We start from the raw sequence: 9,803 nt of genomic DNA, 5'->3' as shown, positions 1-9,803 counted from the left end.
AAAAACTTTATTTATTTTTTTTACATTTTGAGATGCGTGGAAGAACTGGGTTATGTTGGTCTCTTTTGTCAGACTGCTGATAGATATTTAAATCACTTGATTTACCTAGTTTGAATCTGCAAGCTTATAGAAATTTAAGTCAGTTGATTCATATGTGTCACGACACGGTGGAATCAGGAGCTGGTCAAATTTTTTGTCATGTTGAGTTATTGGTATTATCTGAAGGCTGTTTCTTTTGCTTTGCTTCTAATGAAATAAATATCCATCTATCTTGAATAGAAGTCAAAATATTTGCGATTGAGGGAGGTGGGGTCGCCTGGTTTAAATGGGGGGAAATTAGCGAGATAATGGCTGCCAAAGTTTGGTAACTTCAATAGCTAGAGAGTCCTTAAAAACTGAAAAAATGACATATTATGGGACCTTAATCAATGTTTTTCAGTAAAATTCACCTTGAAATGTGTTTTTATATTTATATGGATATAAAAGAGGCTGAGCCAAAAAAAAAAATTTGATAAGAATGTCCAAACTGGCGGAAAAATGCTTTTTTGTCAGATTTCGTTATTTTGACAAGCGCCTGATTTCATCACGCTGCCTCACATATAGTTTGAAGTTGCAAGCATGGCAGAAAGCTAATTTAAACTTTTGTATGGTAATTACTGTGGAGACAAACCTATTTTAAAGTCAAGTAATGGTGTCTGTTGTCAAATAAGTACTCTTCAAAATCATTGCTCAGAGAATATTTTTCAAATATTTCTGAAAGATCTAGAATTTGACATCTTCAAAATTTGGCATTGTCAAAGATAAAACATGGATGCTTTGAAAGTACTTGAAAATAATGCTTGCCCGTGTTCAAACCAATTGCAGTGTGTTGTTGAGACAAAAATGATTTCAGTTTCATATTTTGCTGTGAGATGAAGATCAGGAACCTATTTATCTGTCATCAGTTTTTCTTTCTTCTTTTCATGATTTCATTACCATTGAATACACTTAAATAGGTTAAATAATTATCTTATGATACATTTGCAGTTTTGGTTTTTATTGTGAAAAATCATCTCTTGTAAATGGAAGTGCATCATTTCTATATCATTTTGAGATAACGATTCACCTTATCAAATTGAAGGCAGCGTTTTCTCAAGTCAACTGACAGTATCATATGTATGTTGAATCGTGCTACTTCATTTTCTTACAACATGTGCCTCTTATCTTTGCCGTTTTCTTGCACATTGGTCAAGACTAACTTGGCCTTGGTCTATTCAAGCAAAAATTCAGATTTCTAAAATTTTGATAAGATCTGACTTTGTAGAATGAGTCTCAAACTGTCTTTATTTTTCCACTGGGCAGCGATTACAGACAAAATGTCTATTTGTTGATGACATGGCTAAAGGTAGTAGGAGGTCAGAAGGCACCACTAGAAGGTTCAACTTCTTTTCTTTCTCTCTGTTGTTTTTGTCTATCATCTGTCTTACTTTTATTCCAGCATTTAATGACCTTTACTGTGTCAATGTGCTACTCAAACAAAGCTAAAAGTAGGAATGTTTCTTTTCTGTTAAATTTAAACTCAGTATGGAAATTTTGAAAATACAGTCGACTCCACTTGTGTTGAACTTGCTTGAGTTGATCTTTGGTTAAGTAAATCTTTTTCTCGGGTCCGAGCACCTCCTCTTCTTTACAGGTGCTAACGGTTAAGTTGAACTTCAGATGAGTTGATCTTTTTTCACTCCCACGATGACATCAACTCATCTATAGTTGATTGTACTTTGTTTTCATTAGAAGATGAGAAGTAAATTGGGTTGTTGGTTTTAAAAAAAAAATACAATCCATGACATTTGACTTATAACTTCTTGTATACTCAAGTGTCACAGCAACCTTTGGCATGACATTATGCAATTATTTTCTTCGCACTGAGAAAGCTTTATGAGTACTTTTTTACTGGTTGCCAGGTTGTGTGCAAGCTTTAAGAGTCCAAAATGATTGTTTGACTTAAATGTAGAATGCATCTAGGTTGGAGTGTTCCCCCGGGGCAGTACCACTGACTGTAGTGTCTTTAGGCCATTCTCAAAGGGGGAATATTTCTCATTCAAGCACAGTAGAATTGTAATTGGGCTGATTCATATCACGCTCATAATTGTGCCTGATCTACAACGGGGAACTGCTGCTTTTTCTTTCCTAATCCGTACTATTGTCATTTTCCTCTACTTCTTTTGTATGTTTGTCACTCTTGTGACCTGCTATTTCCGGGGTGCCTTGATAGTTGAAGCAGACCTTGTGCTGTTGAAGCTAGAAAGGTGAGCAGTGTAAGTCTGATTCCGTGTAAAGACATCTCTGTTGACATCCACCCCTTGGCGCTCATATGACCTTATGCAGTTGCGAGCGCCGTAATACCCTCTACTATAATATAAATAATAATAGGTTTGAGTGTGAATGTCTAAATAATTGCCTTGCTTTGACGAAACAAAATAATTGTGAGTGTGTTCCATCTGCTCTATGTAAAAGTGTAACTGGAACCTCAAAAAACTTTTTTGCTTACAAATCCAACTCCAATGGTTTTGATTTGCTGGTGCCATTTCCTTTGAAATCTCCTATCCCATAAGATAACTTGCCACAGTCCCATTTTGTAGGTGTCCTTGTCAAATGTTTGTAAGCTGCCACAGGTAAGCTTCAGTCCGTTGACATGTCATCTGTTTTCATGTGAGTATTGTAATATGGGTTGGTTTCTCACTCGAGGGATTGTTGATATTTTTGTGCTGCTGTACTTTAAAAAGAATAATATTTCAAATGCAAGAATGACATGTTTTTATACACAATACATATTCATTTGCTCTTCATATTTACTGGCTCAAAAGTTTGCATGCATCCATCTAATATGTTATAATGTAAATATAATTACTTAAATTTTGCAAGTCTGAATACTGGTGTGTTCAGATTCTCACCCCAAGGAATTGTGATAAATTTCTTGTACATAGCATGAAATACTTGTGGGATGTTGATGTTATATGTCTCTGACTTTGCTGTTTGGATGTGGTTGTGTTTCATTTCTTCCGTTGACAGGTGGAAAAGTATGGCCACAGAGACATAAAAGAAAACAAAGATGATTTCTTCAACTTTGTTTGTTAATGTGCACAGGCCTATATTTCATGGTGAGGGCCACTGTTACTTTGTATAGTATGGGTTTTTTTAATTCTAAAAAGAGAACAAGGTGCTGGGTATGGGCAGCCTCATCTGGAATCATGCTGGACTATGACATGGGTAACTTTGGATCAAGTCCTGTCAGGGCACATTTGCTTTTAAGTTGTTGGAGAAGTTTTCATGGGTCTCCCCCAATATGACTCAGTTCTGTTGGAGATGGGTATAAAAATGAAAGATTTTTGTTAAAGATTTACTAAGCTTAACGTCAAGCGGGATGTAACACCTATCCTGAACTATAATTACTATAGTCATTGTCTGATCTCTGTTCACACATGGCAAACGCACCTCGTATACATGTATTTTAGCTTGTAATATGTTTTCAAACGACCGTCAAATACTGTAGAAAGAAAACTTTGGACCATTGGGTGGAAAATGTTTGTATTTGTAATTTTTATAAAAACTGTTTGTTAGATAACATTTTCTTGTGAGCTGTTTACATTTGAAAAACAGAACAAAATTTGATTTTTTTTCCTGGAGCATTAGTTAATTTTGGCCGTAGAGATTGTTAGCAGGTATTGTAGCATGTAGGTGTTAAATTAATTCTATAATTAGGAACAATTCTGTACTGAGGTGGACTAGTCTGCATGTGACTGAGATGTCACTATGATCCTTGACGTTGAGTGACATGTATGCGTGGGCTATGTAATGTAGGAAGCTTTTTATGATGATTAATATTAATTATGCTACTAATAATTGATTAGATGGGTCCTATCTGTCTATTGACACCAGGTGTAACAGGACTTGTTTCACTGCCTTGCTGAAGTCACATGTTATCAAAGAACAGTGCTAGTAGTTAAGTATGTATTGATGTTGTTCGAACATCTGTGCAAGGGAATAAATTATTTCTACTTAACTGTATGTGTGTATTCACATGTACAAGAAGTGATGTTGGTGCAAGATGTCCTAGTTTTTATTTTATAGACAGTGTCTTTTTGTGTGGCATGGATGGCAACTCTTGTTTTGCTCATTATCAATAATGATTGCTATGTGTGCCAAGTTGAAGCAACTGGTAACTATTTATTTTTCATTTATATGAGTTTGTCTTCCCTGAAAAAGTATAATTGCAATGGAGTCTGCTCAAACTGAAATCTGAGGGATCGCTGGATTTTCTTCCATCATGCTGGGTTTTTGGTTTGGAGAGGTTGCTCAGATAGAAGAAGAAAATCAGGAATTCTGATTTCTTTTGATTTACCGCTGTTTTCGGATTAATCGTGTTCAGTTCAAGCAGACTCCACTGTATATATATACAAAGGTATAAATGCACTTTTGGCATTAATGATTAATGTGTCACTGTATGCTCAAAATATTTCTATGTGCTCATGCATTTTTTGAGGAGTGGCTGTTCTCATTCAGTCTGTTTGTTGCTTTATTTTCTGTTCTTCGCTTCTTTATAGTAGCAAATTATCTATTGTCTGTTGAACATTAAATTTTGCAAAACCTAGTTTCCCTCTGTAGCGATATTTTGTATTGTTCAACATTCGTAAACTTGAGGGTGGCCTTGGTGATAACAACATTGTTAACCCTATCTGTACATCCTGGGGTCATTGTGTACCCCCTGGGTTGTATTCTTCACATTTTAAAATACTTCTAGTATGAAGATCTCTTTGAAACTTTCAGTATTTCTCAAAAAATCATTTTGACAGACCACTATGCAAAGAGTAGGGTATGGATCGGATTAACGAGTAAATTTCCTCTTTGAAAGTGGTGGCACAGAGTTCCCCGCGTCATATGGATACGATAGTAAAACACGACTTACAGATAGAGTTAAGAGTGTGCTGTTTATAGTGTTTTCTTCTTGATTGCCTTTGATCATTTTGTTTGTATTCTTCCGATTGCCGCTTTTTAGTATTCAGTACAGTACTAGACTAGACCTATATCAATTTAAAAACTTTTTTTCCTTTCCCATCTTTTTTTCTTTTCTGTTCACTATGTCTTCTGTGTTATAAAAGTGTTTACATCCTCCATGAATGTAAACAATTCATTTTAAAATAATAATTCTTCTCCGAGTGATTTAGCCTGTCAATCATCTTGACTATCATTGTATGGCCATCAGTGTGCATGTGTATACAGTAGGCCTACTTTAACCAAGATTTTCGGGTGCAGACATTTTTTATTGAGTTGTTCGGTGTGTGATGTTTCTAAGGTTCTCTTAGTGAAAAGTTACTATTTGTTTTGGGCAATCTGCTGTTATTTTGATTTTACCTCCATTGAATTTTTTTTTTTTCATCAAAGGCATGAAACTTCCATACACTTTTTGTGCAAGGAATGTTTCATTCTTTGTGTTGTTTTTTGTGACCCAATTTTTTTTTCATGCTGTCATCCTCGTGACATCTGAGGGATGTATTTGTGAACTGTATGACATGTCGTCACGCTCATTCAATAATTGCCTATGCCATTTTTTGGCGTTTTGAGAAATATAACAAAAACTGTTACACTTACAAAACAGACATTACACACAATTTTAGAAAAAACATTTTTGGGGGTTTTGTTCAAATTCAAAGTTCCTTACACTTTTTTTCTTTTCTATTCACAATGTTTTCTATGTTATAAAAGTGTTTACATCCTCCATGAATGTAAGCAATACATTTTAAAATAATAATTCTTCCCCGAGTGATTTAGCCTGTCCGTCATCTTGACTATCATTGTATGGCCATCAGTGTGCATGTGTGTACAGTAGGCCTACTTTAACCAAGATGTTCCATACCTTTGACTTTGACAGAAATCTGGGGGGAAGTAATCAAGTTCTCAAGATGTGGCCATTGCTCAATTTGCTCCAAAAATGACTTGACACTTATCAAATGAGCGTGACGATGTGCTCTACTACTGACTTGGGAGAAATAAAAGTTGAATGTACACAAGGTACTGCTCAGCATTGTTGGTTTTTCCCACTGTTACAGCGAGGGTGTTTATGTAAGAAAAACATGGATGTGATGTCTGGTCTTTATCTTACCTCTTTCCCTATACGTGTTCATTTTCAAATTATGAGTAATTCTATCAGTATTTTTTTAGTCTGTAATTTTTATTTTGCTTTGAATTTATAGTGTAAATTTAGAAAATACTTTTAAGCCTCTTTAAAAATCATGTCAAGGCTAGATCAAGCAAGCTAGTGAGCGGTTAAGAATTATTAGATACACAGAGTTTGTTTTTCTGTTTTTTATAGCAGTTCTTAAAGTAGCCAAAGGATTTAATTGCGTTGATAAGACTTTTGAAGTTTAGAAATCACATTGTACATATAATATATATATGGTAACAGTACACTTGTCCCTGCTCAACATGTTTCTTCTCCTGCTTGCTTGTCGTCTTTATAACGTGATGGTGTTGGTGCAATATGCTGTTCAGATTGTTTTTTTTCTCAGTCTTGCCCTAAGTTACCATATTGTATGAATCCCTAAAGAGTTATGGTGTTTTATGTAAAAATATCCCAGTTTCAATCTCGGCGCAACGCACCCAAAAGTTCATTCCATGCTCTTGTACTTACTTACTTACTAACTTACTTACTTACTACCCAGAACGCCATCTGGCGTTTAGGGCAGCAACAAAGGATCTCCAGCTCTGTCTGTTTTGGGCTATCTTGGTCAACGTCCCCTACGAATGGTTCCAGCACTCCATTTCAGACTCTACTGGGCGTCTCCAGGTCACTTTGGGTCTGCCTCTCTTGTGATTTCCTTCTGGTGTCCAGTGGAGGGCAGTCTTCAGAATAGAGTCTGGTTCTCTTCTCAGAACATGCCCAATCCATCTCTCTTGTACACATACATGTATTTAGGTTTCTTAATCAGTGTTTGTCGCCTCTTTTGTCCTGGATACTAGGTGGATTTCTCTCTGCTGTGATGGTAAAAATGTCTTATACTAATTAATTACAGCATTGCTTGTCAACCTTATTTTATAGCCAACGCTCACTTTTGCCACCATTAGCAGGCTAACATTTTCGTACCTATACCAGGCACCCGCCTACATGTATTTCCTAGCAGCGCGTACCAGTATCATGCACCCATGCACTCATCTACATGTATTTCCTAGCGGTACGTAATAGAAGAACACTACCCGTTCGCTCGCCCCCCCAAAAAAAACAACAACAACAAAACAACAACAAACAAACAAAAACCCCCCACCAAAACAACAACAACCAAAAAAACAAAAACAAAACAAAACAAAAAAAACTGCCCATCAAAATGACTACTAAGATGGCCCACTAGTGGGCGATAATCACTCCCGCGCGAGGTTTGCAAGCACTGAACTACAGTTTATCCATCATACACCGTCTCCGACAGCAACATCTACTAGGAGTACGGATTTTCCAAAGGGTGACGAACGGTTTTCAACACACCACAGCTGTGTCGGCTGGAGAGTGGGATGTTTGCGAACGTTATTCCTCGCATGCTAAGTTGGATTGAAGTCGGATCGACTTGGAGCTTTGAAACACTACTCTTGATGAACCCCCCCCCCCCAAAAAAAAAAAACACACACAAAAAAAAAACAAAAACAAACAAACGCACGGCCTGTTCCGAAAGAAAGCGGTTAGCTGACATAATTCGGCTCTGTGGATCAAGTGTGTGTGAGTACATGTAGAAAGAAGCACGTCGACCCGAAGACGGTCATGCTGAATAAGTGCAGGGGAGAACGCATGAGAGACATGCACAAACAACAGAGGGGAAGAAAAGAAGTATCAGACCTATACTTGTGGCACCCTCCAACCACCTGCGCACAAGTGATGTGTTTTAAATAAATAGGTAAGAACGTGTAAGCTGCAGGTATAATTTTTGCTACTTAGCCAATTGCATTTTGTATTTTGTTTCTGATTAAAAAATTGTCGGTGGTTTGCTCCTTTCGTTCCTATCAAGCGTCTATTGTTCTTATCTCTCCTCTTTCTTTTTGTGTTTGTTAGTCTCTTGTAACACCTTTATTAATCTTCGGCACGTATATAACCTTAACTGTTGCAAGTGCCATAAAAGGCATACTTAAACTAAACTAATATCAAAAAGATCTTTTGTGCTTGTTCAGACTACTGAGGTGTCTCTCTCTTTATATATATAATTATATATAGGCCCTATATATATACTATATATATATATATATATATATATATATATATATATATATATATATATATAGTTTTCCTGGAATCTCCGTAGGCCTGTTGTCTAATCTTGTTGTCATCCTTTTTAATACAAAACTCACTGCTTGAATCCAGAGAACCAAAATGTGGGTGCTCTGGTATGATGTGCCCCTTCTTTCCTTTCAAATTGTGTCTATCATCCTTATCTCTCCTTTTTCTTTTGTATGTTGCTCTCTGGTAACAAGTATCCTCCTATCATTGGCACTAATATTATCATCACATAATATTTGTGTTGCAATAAGTGCCCGGAAACTCCTGCTGAACCTAAAGAAACGCACGACGTTTTATAGTAATCGACTGTAATAATATGATAACACGTTTTCACTAATCGTACTTTTTCGAAAATGTTAGTGGAGGTTACCGATTGGATTTAAACTACGAAGAAAATCGAAATTTGTCTTGCAACATGGAGGGGGGATTTTTTTTTTTTCCTCTCCCCCCCCCCCCCCCCCCCCCCCCAGTTCTCCAAGGCGTGCATGGCTCCCTCTGTAGCAGATGCTAGCCGCGTGGGTCTGGACACGTATCCTGTACGTTCAATAGTCTGCCATTGCCAGTTACTAAAAGTGTGTGTGTGTGTAATGTGTGATTTCTGAACAGGATTTTAGACTACTTTTTGATAATAATTATATACAACATCGTCGGTTTGTCGCTTTTGTTGTCTCTATGTTATATCTAATTAGTTGGTTATGGGTTTTTTTTCCATTAAAGAAATTTGCTTGAAAGATAAAAGCTAGGGTTGCTGAAATAAGATCGCTTGAAATCATTATTTTTAAGCCAAAGGCGAAGTAAAGTCGTGTCAATATCAGACAGGGGAAATACTAAAAAGCCTCTTACCTTCTGTGTTTGTGATGCTTTAAACAAGTTACTTCAAAGAAAAGATGTCAAATGATCCTTTAAAAGTTTGCAGTTTAGAATTCACGGTATGGAGGTTATGAATTGGTATTTATTTTGGTACAGACAGCAAATTCAAACAGTAAAATTTGTCTCGAAAGAAACTGTACCTCACCTTGGTTTATGAGAAATGTGTACTTAGGGTTCGCTTGGGTTTTATTGGGTGTACATACAAGAAAAATAATGTATAAAAGCATAACATGTGAACTATTGTGAACGCAAATACAAATCATGTAGGTATAAGCCAGTGTGTGAGCGTTCACGCACGCGTGCGCACACGACACCCGAAGTCATACGCACAATATAACTGACGCACATATTATGACTAAAGTAGAATTTTGAAGTCTGTTAGATTAAAACCGTACATATTTAATTTACCACAATGACTGACGAAGTGACTTCGTTTGTTTGGTTGTTTTCTTTTAAAGTATATGATAATTCTTAAATGTGTGACCCGAATTCACAATGCGTTTGTGCCTTGTCGCATTTTTAATAAACTTTCGCACATTTATCAGTTCACGTAGAACTATTTATAATCCTTATCTGCTTACTTCATATCAATATGTGAACCATGCTCTCTCTCTCTCTCTCTCTCTCTCTCTCTCTTTCTCTC

The 9,803-nt window shown here is 36.5% G+C and overlaps 1 protein-coding gene across 1 annotated transcript in view; it reads left to right on the top strand.

Moving 5' to 3' along the window:
* Window positions 1-8,782: 8,782 nt before the first annotated feature.
* The window catches only part of LOC118477814 (prolyl 4-hydroxylase subunit alpha-1-like), a gene marked incomplete in the record, with an annotated part of 23,649 nt that continues 22,628 nt past the window's right edge, over window positions 8,783-9,803 (top strand). The window contains 1 exon segment of the mRNA XM_035970163.1: window positions 8,783-8,940.

The sequence above is a fragment of the Aplysia californica genome, unplaced genomic scaffold (genome assembly GCF_000002075.1).
Source record: "Aplysia californica isolate F4 #8 unplaced genomic scaffold, AplCal3.0 scaffold00229, whole genome shotgun sequence".
In the NCBI taxonomy this organism is placed as follows: domain Eukaryota; kingdom Metazoa; phylum Mollusca; class Gastropoda; order Aplysiida; family Aplysiidae; genus Aplysia; species Aplysia californica.
Note: the sequence above shows the minus strand (reverse complement) of the source record. Positions and strands in the feature narration are given on the sequence as shown.